At 42.7% G+C, this 11,569-nt stretch overlaps 1 protein-coding gene across 1 annotated transcript in view; it reads left to right on the forward strand.

Moving 5' to 3' along the window:
* Positions 1-4,283: 4,283 nt before the first annotated feature.
* TEX2 (testis expressed 2) overlaps positions 4,284-11,569 on the forward strand; it is a 47,919-nt gene continuing 40,633 nt past the window's right edge. The window contains exons 1-2 of the mRNA XM_010721541.3: positions 4,284-4,507; positions 9,872-10,007. The gene's annotated coding sequence lies outside the window, so the exon portion shown is untranslated. The remainder of the gene's footprint in view (positions 4,508-9,871; positions 10,008-11,569) is intronic.

The raw sequence follows: 11,569 nt of genomic DNA on the forward strand, positions 1-11,569 counted from the left end.
GTTTCATAATCTCATTCCAAGTTGAAATTTTCAAGCTCCAGCTACTGGCTAAAATCTCTAATTTATTGTTCCCTATACAAATGTTGTTGGTATCATAAACCTTTCACAATCACCTGACCTTATAGCGCTCTTCTGTTGACAGATGCTCATTCTAGCAAGTGTCCATACAAATCTACTGCTCAAGGGAATGTGAAAAGGTATTTTAATAAAGAAAATTCTGAATTGAACTTTGCACTGAATCTTGCATGTTCATATTATTGACCACTTGCAAATGAATGTCTGTAAAGCTTTTCCTTAGTGATGAATCTCAGAGACTTCATAAATTTACAATAGAAGATGTCATCTCTGCAATAAGCAATTTGAGGCACTTAGATCTGTTGTCTTGAACTAGTTTAGCAGCAGGTAAATACCTTAAATGGGGTTAAGAATGAGCATGGGAATGTTCGCATTTGTATAAATCATGTGTTAAATTACAAAGGTGAAAAAAGTCCCTGGCACAACTGGTAGAGAAAAGCACTGCTTTCGAGGAAGTTTCAGAACATACACATCTGTGCATGGTGGAGTAGCAGTGAGATGATTTATTGATTTCAGATTGTCCCTTGGCTAATCCTAACTTAATCGTAAACTATTTTGGATTTAGCCTGTAACAAAAGTTCTTTATTAGCTCTCCTGAAGCATAGCTGTTATATCAACTTCTCAGAGTGCTGTGCACTGCTTTGAGCGCTTTTGTTTTGTCTTACAGATATACCAAAATAATTTAAAGTGTGGGACATTAGATCAGCAGACATCTCCAGTGAAGACAAGGTCAGTCAGCCCATGAGGTAAATGAGCACACAAGGCATCCAAATGTCCTGTTATGAGCATGTCTTCTGGATGCCAAATAAGCCTTATTGTCTCACTAGAAACGTCTGAGAAATAAGTCTTGAATCTGCTATTGAAACAGGTCAAAGCCCAGATTAGAGTTCAAATATTACGTTATTGAAAAGCAACCAAAAAACCCTCCACATTTCTACCTTGTAATCGAGTTGAGCTTAACAAATATACAATGAGGTGTGTTGCTAAATATTTACATCAGTTTGAGGCAGGAACAGGCATGGGTTTACAAGGTAGAGGTGTGGTGACTGGAGGTGGCAGGTGTTTGCTCTGCTGTGAGCACCAGATGGTTCTCTTGTTTTTCCTAGGTACACACAACGATGTGCAACCTTGTGTCCACCCCACTTAGATGGAGGCTGTGTTTGTGTGGTAGCATTCATACTGTTTTGCACCTGCAGGTACCAAACTGTATGCAGAGTGGTGATTCATGTGAGACTGCAAGAAAAAGAACCTTGCAGAACAGGGCCCATGGGTGTCATTCGTGTTGGTGGTAACTGGAGGCTGCCTCTGTGAGAGGAGAAAGAGGCTTTTGTTTCAGACTCTCCCTCCATCTCAAGAGGGTTTGTTCTGATTCATGAAGAGCAAGGACAACTGCTTTTTGCTTTGAACATTTGGGTATTGTTTTTTATACTTTTGTTCCTAAGACTGAAATTGTAATGATAGTGTTACCTTTCTTTATTGATACTTTTTGCAGTTTGTTAATGTTTTCTGGTTATCAGAACCAAGGGTACAGATGTGAGAATTTCTCAACACTTGCTTTTAAATCTGAAAGTCCAGTCTAGATGGGATTTTTCCAACTCATGATCATTTTTATATTGTTTTTATGTTAGTGAGTGCTTTCAGTGAGAATTCACGTTAGCTGTTAAAAATCCTTTTGACAGAAGAACTGAAGAAGGTTCTCAGGCCTTTGCAGCACACCTTTCTGAGCAGCAGGGCCACATCCTGCTGGAGCTAAGCACATTTAGAAAGAGACCTGCCCATCCTACTGTTTTGCTTGATGGATTTTGTAGTATTTCTACTTTTGCAGAGCAGAATCTTTGATACAGAAACGCATTAAGTCTTTGCCACTGTTATTTTTTCCATTTCCAGCAAACTCACAGCTACTTATTTTCTCGTCCGATGTAAGTGCATTTCTGCGTCACCGCGCGTGGAAAAAACGAGCTCTGATTCGTGCTGGGAGCCGCAGGGCCGGGCCGAGGGCCGCGCTGCCCGCCGCGCTGAGCCGGCCGGGGCTGACCCCTGCTGGGGGAACCCCTGCAGCTGCGGCCGTAAGGTCAAGAAAGCTTCGCGAGTTCGATTCCCACCGCGGTACGATTCTTGGTCTGGATCTCGGCCGCTCTTCATGAAGAGTTTTCAAAGCCCGGTGTGAGCATACCAACCAGGCCTCCTTTCTCTCTTGCGAAGGTTAATGAGTTGTTTGTAAAACGCTGGGCACCACTTCGGGAAGAGTACATATCCTGTTCGTCAGTGGGTGAATGAAACCCGCAGCTTATTTACTTTTCTGGGCATGTTATGTGCTTGCTCTGATTGCTTCTTTGCGAAATCACTGGTAAGCTCTCTGGCATCAGCTTTGGGGGGAGGAGGGGTGGCAGTAGTGCTGTCAGACTGGGCATGGCTGCTCTCCTGAGAAGGAATGGATGCATAGAAAGAAAGGAAAAAGAGTGAGAACAACAGCTGGAAAAAATCACAGCAATTAAACTAGAAATCAAATTGATGGATAACAAAGTATCAAGATGTATTTAAAATGCTAGCACATTTTGTTGTTTAGAATTTCAAGGCCTTTCTGAATACACTTAAACATCACTTTTACAGTTATTTGGGAAGTAATAAGCACGTTGTCGTGTCTAAATAATCACACAGATAAACAGGGCTTCTTGTCTTCATCCTTTGAAATGTTCCTCTCTAAATCACAGGTGTTCCTATTAAAAAGAAACAAAAAACAAAAAAGAATCTAGCAATTGTGAGAATGTGGCTTGCATGGGCAGCCTCAATTAATGCCAGCCTTTATATTCCTACAGGTAATTTGTTTTCTCACCAGTCACAGACATGTGAGTGGGAAGGCTGCGAGAATTCTCACTGTTCCAGGAAGTAATCACTGTTGTTAAGATTTAAATTTAATACCAAAAGAAATCACGTTTTTTTCAGAGAGAGTCAGCTGAAAAGTCTGTTGACAGACAAACAGAGCAGCATGAAGCTGAAAGATTTGGCACAAATCAGCAAATGTCTGAGCAGCTCCTGCAAAGGGACCAGAAACAAATGGCAGAGGGGAGAGAACGCCTCATGGCACTGGTGATGCATGGGGAACTGTGGCAAAATGAGTACTTGGTTGTTTGGTTGGCTTGTTCCAAACATTCATGTTTTTTCAGAAGTCCCGTGTCTCCTAGAAGTAGAAAATAGACCTGTTGAAGGCAGGCACTTGTACAGGTAGCAGAAGCATTATTCAGGAAGAGTATAGGTTCATTTCAGTTCTGCTGTCAGCGTGTTAGCACTCTGTGGGGACATGTAGTCATGGAGCACTGAGGAACCTGATTCTCAGCTGCTGTAACAGACTATGATGTTGCCACAGGGAATGTGTGTCTTCAGAAGAAAAAATCCTATTATGCTCTTATTTATCTGGCACAATCCAAGCTATGTTCAGCGCTTGCAGCATGACTGCCGAAGTAGTCCGTTTCCACAAAGCACTTATCCACTTTCATGGGGAGAACTTGGCTTTAAATCCTCTGCTCTGGTTTTGTGATTATTCATTTTTTTAACTGTGCACAGAACCAAGTCTCCACTGCAACTGACAGAGTTTCACTTTGAAAATCAGTGAGACAGTGCTACGAGTGCAGAAATGTCTTGCCTGTGAACTTCATATTGTTCAGAGCTGCTGAATTGACAGCCCTGACTGACTTCTATCGTGATGGAACTAATCAGTGACAAGTGTCTGAACTCCCCTGTAGCTCTCCTCACTCACCAGGCTGTACCCCAGCAGGAGCTTCTGAGCTAGTGCAGTCTCCAGACAGAAGTAAGTCACAGAAATACATCGTCCCCTATTTGGAACGACCACTTTCCAGCCCCAGCCTTTCCCTAGGGGGCAGCTCTGGCTGGAGATAAGTGCTTCCATGGCATTAAAAACGAGAGCTGCTGGCTTGTCCTCGGAGTGAAGGGGACAGAGAGGTTGATGTTGATAGGGAAAAGATGAGGGCTTTGTCTTAAGTGGGCTGAATCCTGATAGTATTGCAAGGGGTGAACTTGACATTCCTGCTTAGTAATAGATGTAAAAGGGAAGAAAAAATAGTCAATTCTATTAAAAATGTGTTCAGAGTGTAAGGTAATTAATGAAAATTACAGCCATCCAGGTTATTAAATTAGCATGAGGCTGACAATAGAAGATACAGATTGCTTTGGAATAATTTTAAATTATTTAAAGCATGTTAATAATGAAAATCTCACAAAGTCTCCATAATGCAAAACATAGTTCTGATTTTGTTACTGGGTTGTTTTTTACATTTTCATTTCCACTCTGTGATCGCTAAAGAAGCTGGAGCTTTAAAGATCGGGAGCTGCAAAAGCTGCTAAGAGGGAGAAGCTCAGAGGTGTCTGGAGATGAGCTGAGATGCTGCAGTATTATCCATGGCACAGCTGAAATCAGGTAAAGCCAAGTGTCTAAATGCAGTCCTTGTGTGCAAAATGATAGATCAGATCTTCAGGCCAGTGATGGTGCCCAGGTTACCCAGCTGGGTGTTCAGAACTAGATATTGCATTGCCTCCATTACTTGGGCCATTAATGACAGTACATCCCATAAGTGAGGTGGATCAGCCATGCCTGATAGTCCCCTAGCCCTTAGCACATGTGGCCACAAGCCAAGTGCTGGCACTCCTGGAAGTGTCTGTGCACACAAATAGAGCAGGAGCGAACCACCTCCCTGGCTGCAAATTTCAAACAAATTCAGTAACACAGCCCTGACTCAGTGTGCTCCTCAGGGCTGGAGCTTCTTGGAAGAACAAATCTGTATGTACTCACAGCATGGCCAGGTACTTGATAAACTGGTTCTGCCTGTGGGTGCTGAGCGTGTAGCAGTCTTTAGAGAATCTGCTCCCTAGGCTGAAAGTCTGACACCTTAAAGGAGCAGAGGGGAAATATGTGGGCTTAAGAGGAGAGATTCAAGTTCCTCCTGGCAAACTCTGGGGCTGGTTGATCTCTATAGAAGGATGGTATGTTCAGCATGACAGAAAGCATTAGCTAGCTCAGCCCCAAAACCTCGGAATGTTGTGTATGCTGCTTAAATCCAGTTTAGTCATTGCTTGAGGGAGGCAGGCTGCCCTGCTAGAAAATAAGCCTCACACACACCTGTGCTTTGCCAAACAAGAAACATGGATAGGTTTTTCTTGAACTATCTTCATCCCCTTTTCCTTCTTTTTTCTCCTTTCTTGATGATGTTGCTACTTTCCTACTGATTTGATTTCTTTCTGACTGGTCCAGGACAAATCATGCAGTTCTACATCTGTCTGTACATTGATTGGGACTATGGCAGGCAGACCTGATTAATGTCCCCTACCAGGAGAAAATGATAATTGATGCTTTTTAATTACAAGTTTCCTGCATTATGGTCTAGTTTTTCAGCTCATAATCGTTAGCAGTATAATAGATACTTAAGAAAATTGTTGCCTTTTCCTTTTTGTACTAGATATAGGTCAGATTTTCAAGTTTAGTGGTTATTAACTCTGACACACTAATTAGTGCACTGACTTGCTGACAAAGGTCACATCTGTGTTTTCTTCATTGCGTACAGACAGGAACGAGGCCATGTATTCACACCAACTGATTCTGCTAATTGCTGTGCTTCTGGAGCCATTTCTACCAGTGCATGCCACCAGTTTGACTGGTAGCTGCTTTACACCTACTTGTACTTAAGGTAGTGAAGGGCAAAGGAGTGTCAGGAGCCATTATGTCCACAGCCACATGTACCCTGTTCTGCACTCCATAAATCAAAGCAACCACTCTTCATGCACCCTCGACTTTCCAAGCTCTGTGCAGTTGCAGTCAAAGGGATAAAACTGCTGCTTTTCCATGAGGAAGTGAGTAGAGCTTTTATTCCCCTCTTTGACCAGAGCACTTAGATGGTTTTAGGCTCAGCAGATTGTTTCTAATAGCAGGCAGAATTGATCGCTCAAGTACTTTGATGCAGCCTTTTTATTTACAATGAAAGTACAAAATTCCATTTCTTCGAACAGGGAGGAATCAGACAATAGGAGACACTTTTTCTGCATGCAATTTCAATCCTTTCAGCCAGCACTTTATCCTGAAGCACTCCAACAGCCTTTTTTCTCAAGGTCGTTCTAGTAGAGTTTATCTGGTTCTGCCTGGTTTTGAGAGAAGGCTGCTTCTGTAACACTATAGGAGCATAGCTGCTCCAAGCTCTGCCCTCCCCACATCTTTAAAGCCCAACATTTCAGCCAGGAGAGCCATTTTGTGTATTGGCTTCTCATGTCTGGCATCTATGTTCTTTCTTAGGGTGACTGCTTCCACATCAGCTGATTGCTTCTGTAAGAGAGCTTGTTTGCTTCTTATTCAAAATAGCATTTAATGACAGTCAACATTAAACCTGTTGGGGTCTGTGAGCGTTTTCCTGAGCCCTGTGGCATTAGGGCTGATGTGCACTTATCTCTGTGTTAATGAGGAGAAAGATGTTTGCACACATGGTCAGAGGAGTGGAAACATGTTGGCACTGGGGAGAGGTAAGATAGTCACTGCTCGAGTGAAGTTTTGCTAAATGCTCTCCTTTCCACTAGAGAGAAGTACTCTGTTGATCAATAAGTAAGATGCATTGCTAGTACTGGACTGGTTTTCTCTGCATTTCTTACCCTACTCATATTTAACCTTGAATTTATTTATAAAGAACTGCACAGAAAATCCTGTCTAAGACAGGAAGAAGCAGAAAGCAAGCCTGGACATCATGTGTTTTCTTGCTGTATTGTCCTGGACAGCTTCCAATCTGTTAATGAATGAGCACTGACATATAAATCATCCTCAGGGGACGTTCAAGATCCATCTGAGTTCAGTATGAGATTCCTAAATAGCTGTAACAAGCCCATCCTTCAAAAGAAATACAATTTACTATTTTTAAAACATGGGAGTTTTGGAAGGCTTTGATTATTGAGAATGTCTTTCTAAATGCAATGTAAGGCAACACTGAGCAGTCAGTGCATCTTGCTCAAGTTCAGAATTTTTTCATATTCTGAGATGTGATTTGATGCTCCGAAGAGTTAACGTATGGCTGTGTTTAGTTTCCTTCTTTTTCTGAGCAGACTGTGTATGTATTTATTAGACTCTTTAGTATGTCTCAATGGATTAATGTGGAAAACATATTGTCTGTGTGCACTTGAAACTGACTCAGGGATATTGGTTGGATAGACTACTGAGCAATGTTTAACTGAAAGACTTAATGATACTCTGAACAAGACATGACTCACTCTTGAACAGCAGGGAGCAGTTCTTAAATGTGAAAAAAAAAACAAGATCATATGAAATATGAGATCATACGTACAATGTGAAACTGTTTGCATTAGATAGCAACAGCCTAAATTATATCAGCCTCACAAAAACAGTGCACATTTTGTTTACATCTTCAGAACACAGGGGATGTCCTGTGCAAGGCTACACCTGCACCAGTTCTCCATCTCAGCTAAAGAAACCAAAATTTCTTCAGAGTTTAATTCCTCTTTTTTTAACAAGGAATTCACCCCATTCTACAGTTTCTGGTTCCACATGGTCAGGCATACATTCAGCTGTGGATCAGGTACTCATGCTCTCAGAGTGACACATGTCACTACTTTCTTGGTGAGTGCTGACAGATGTTTTGACCTCACACAAGCATGATCCAGGGACAATTCCCATTAAGCCTATTGATATGAGTCTTTCTTCAGAGGGGACACTCAGTAAGCCTTACCTGAATCACTTTTAAAGTAGATTATTTAAATTCTATTAAGCCCTTATGCAGATTTTCTTATTGAGAATTAAGTGACATTAATTTGATCTAGGGTACTTCACTCTGAAACTGAAGGAAACTAAATCAAATGAGGTCCAGTTTAATACTGAGTAACAGCATTCATGCATTTAACTTTAGTAAACACGTTCAAATCACACTTGTGATTAATTTGTATTAGTTTTTTGTCTTTTCCTGTGAAGACAATGGACAGTAAAGTTGTTGTGGATGACCTGACCACATGTTCTGCCATATTCTCTAAATGTTATGGATCTAGCTTCACTTGAATACTGGACAAGTTGATTTGGAGCTCTGGATCTTAAGGCTGATGCTCGTTTTTGTTTTATAGCCAATGCACTTTCCTCTCTAGTAACCATTTCTATTAAGCACACCAGTAAGCACACCAGTATAGAGCCTGAGCATCTGTCCAGGCAAAAGCAGAAAGGCACTGCTGACTGGTGTTAAAGCTGTGCTTGTGGAAAAGTTGCTGTGTATTTGCCTGGTTTAAACCTGTGACTTCAGCTGTTCTGTATCAGGAGCACTAAATTTAGTTGTAGATTTAAAATAGGCGAACAATTTGTCAGCTAAAAGGTCAGGATGCTTGCTGTTAATTTTGTGCTTTGCTTTTTCTGATTAAGAGAAAATTGTCTGTATCATCTGCTGTTACTGTCAAGGACTTTTGGCTCATGCCTGTGCAGGAAAAATGTACAGAACTGTCATTGTATCCCCTGTGCCTCCTCCCAGCTTTGTGTTTTATTACAGTTGTACTCTGAAGTGCTCCAGCGCTCAGCCAGCATACCCTAACCCACAAAGGTCTCTGCAGAGGGAGAAGTATTGACTTCTTCATCATGTGCAGATCACATTTCAGCCTTTTAGAGTTTTGTGCAATTGCCAGGTACACTGAAATCCAGATACCAGCTCCTGCAACCTTCATGTGACTTTGGGAGCATGCACGTGGCTCTTTGAGTGCACACGGCTATTCGTTGTAGCTCATGGACACCCAGAGATGGGTGGCACCACAGAGGGGTGTGCAGCAGCCTGTGTATCTTACCTGCTGGGATGCAGTGTCACGCATGGCACCAGCCTGAGAAACATCAGGAGGGTTTTGCAGGCCTGAACAACACCAATGCAAATTTGCAGCAATCCAGCCGCTCCACTGTCCTGGGAGCTCCAGGTGTCACCTTGGCAGTGCTTGGCCAGAGTTCTGGTTCCGCACTCCCTGCTTAGATGGCTGCAGCCTGTTCTGTGCATTGCTATAACCTGGCAGCCGTGAGAGGCTGTTGCTCTCCTACCAATGTATTGGCACACAAGCTCTGTGGAAGAAGAGTGTTTGGGGAGCTGATACTGCTCCATAGCCACAGTCAGAACCAGGTGAGGGCTGGGAGGAAGCCTTGGCCTTGTACCAAGCGGGCAGCAGCTCTGCTTGTTTTTCTGTGTGAAACTTCTCTCTATTGCATTTGATGCTGTGCAGACAAGCCAACAAAACAGCAGTAAAGCTGTTCTCATGCATACAAAACTGTCACGATTCATGTGTGCAGACACAGCTGCTGCCTCATTTGTTTTAAAGTTCTGCAGCACAAGATGGTGAGCAGGCCTGCCCTGTGGCTGCTGGCCTTCCCAGAGGAGCACAGTGCCCGCACTGACCCTCCTAAAAACCTTCTGCAAACCCAAGGCAAAACCTGTAATGTTCTCTTCTCACAAAAGTACCAACTTCAAACTGTCCTGAGCTGTGAAATTCTGATGGGGATGTTACAGAGAAATGAACTGAGTCTCACAGTAGCTCTGGGAAAGAAATATTACTTCTTGCTTTACAGTCCCGCTCAAGCGCTGCTTTTAGAAGGCATTTAAATGTCTCCCTCACATATTCTGAAAGATTAAAGTCATTATTTTCAAAAGCAGCTCCTGACTGGAGATACCTATTTCTAGTGCCTGCAGGCCTGTTGTTTCTCAAAGTGACTGCATATTTACATGTGGGATACGGAAATATTAAAAATACATAGACATGGCTTTATTCTCTTGTCTTTTTATAGGTTGGATGGAAAATGAATTATCCAACAAAAGGATTTATTCTCACAACATGGAATGACTTGAACTCAGAGACTCTTCCTTTTGCTGTGTGACTGAAGAGGATTCCCAGCTGAGATGCACCGCGGAGCTCCAAGGCAGGTAACAGCTCATGTCTCAGCTCCCTGCCACCTAGCTCGCCCTTTGCTTGGGCTCTGTCCCTTTCTGGAAGAAGCCTCTGCCAAGCATCAACTTCAAACATATTTTTTTTCTTGAAGTCAGGGCACATGATTCCTAAATCAGGAGCTAAAGAAGTTACAAAAAGCTGCTCGTGAATTGGTCATAGTTTAACTGAAAACAAGCCATTGCTCTGTTTCAGCCATAGCTTCTGTTCCTGCGGGGATAACCTCCTATAAAGAAAACAACCATTATCTTATCTTCAGACTTTGGAAACACTAATACCAACTCTGTATAATGATTCAAAGGTCTGCCTATTTACTATGAGAGCTATAAAAAGAAACCTATCTTAGACGACGGAATACATTTTTACATATATTTAAACATAATGCTATATTTTTAACTTAAAAAATGACTGCATAATAATGGATGGAATGATGATCACACAGTGCAGTCTTTGTTGGGTTCCTTCTGCTCAGGCAAAAGTGAGACAGATGAGTGTGCTACTGGGACAGCCACAGCTCAAAGATCTGTCCTCTATTTGGTGAGCTTGGCCCTCACCACACTTTGCTGGGTGCTGACAGCTTGGTCACCCCTGATTTTAGAACTGTATGCAGGAATTGCAGGCTTAAAAATTGCTTCTAGGAACCCTAAAGAGCCCAAGGATGGTTGGTGAGAATGTAATTGTCCTTGAAACATAAAGAGGAAAAGCAACAGGAGTGTTATCTGTATCCATTCCCGAGTCAGGCTGCAAAATTAAGACCACTGTTTGTTTAATGCCTGGCATAATAGAAGCCAGCCTTGAATGAGATACAGCTGTTGATAGAATGGTAAATTATTGTTAAAGAAATATTGCATGTTTAGCTTTTTGCATTAGCTAGTCCGGAGCATTCTGAGTTCTCCTCACATGTTCCACTGCATGTTGGCTAGTGAATAGATTAACTTTGGTTTTGTCACCACAAGGCCTTGTAGGATTTTTCATGGTTTTATTCAAACCTAAATTGTTTAAGAGAAAAGGAGCGAGCAGAGCTCTCGCAGCCCCATTAATCCACAGAGCAGCTACAAAAACCTGGGTAGCTAAGGCCAGCGTCAGTCCAACCCAGTGAAGATGTTGTAATGAGCAGTTTCCTAAAGGAAGAGCAGCAGTTGGGCAGCGGTCTTTTATTGCATGAGACTGTTATGAGAACAAAACGCCTTTAAAAAAGGGAATTAACCTTTTTCTCAACCTGCTGCAAACTGGGAAATATTAGGAGGGCATAAAACGTACTGTGACACAGCGTGTTTCCCAGAGCAAAGGCCGGTTGTTTGGGTAACACATTTTGAGCATTTGCATACTGTTTGATACCGAACAACTTTTATTCTGTCTGCTCGCACACACTTCCCGCCGGCGACAGCTGCTACCATGCAATGATGCAGTCGGTGATTACAGCGCTAAAAATGTACCCACAGAACTCACACCGACGGTCGAGAGAAACACCCCAACTAAATTCGGCCTTCCGCAGAAGCGGCGGCACGCGGTCCGGCTCCCGGCGGGGGGCGGCGCGGCC

The sequence above is a fragment of the Meleagris gallopavo genome, chromosome 20, assembly GCF_000146605.3.
Source record: "Meleagris gallopavo isolate NT-WF06-2002-E0010 breed Aviagen turkey brand Nicholas breeding stock chromosome 20, Turkey_5.1, whole genome shotgun sequence".
NCBI classification, from domain to species: Eukaryota; Metazoa; Chordata; class Aves; order Galliformes; family Phasianidae; genus Meleagris; species Meleagris gallopavo.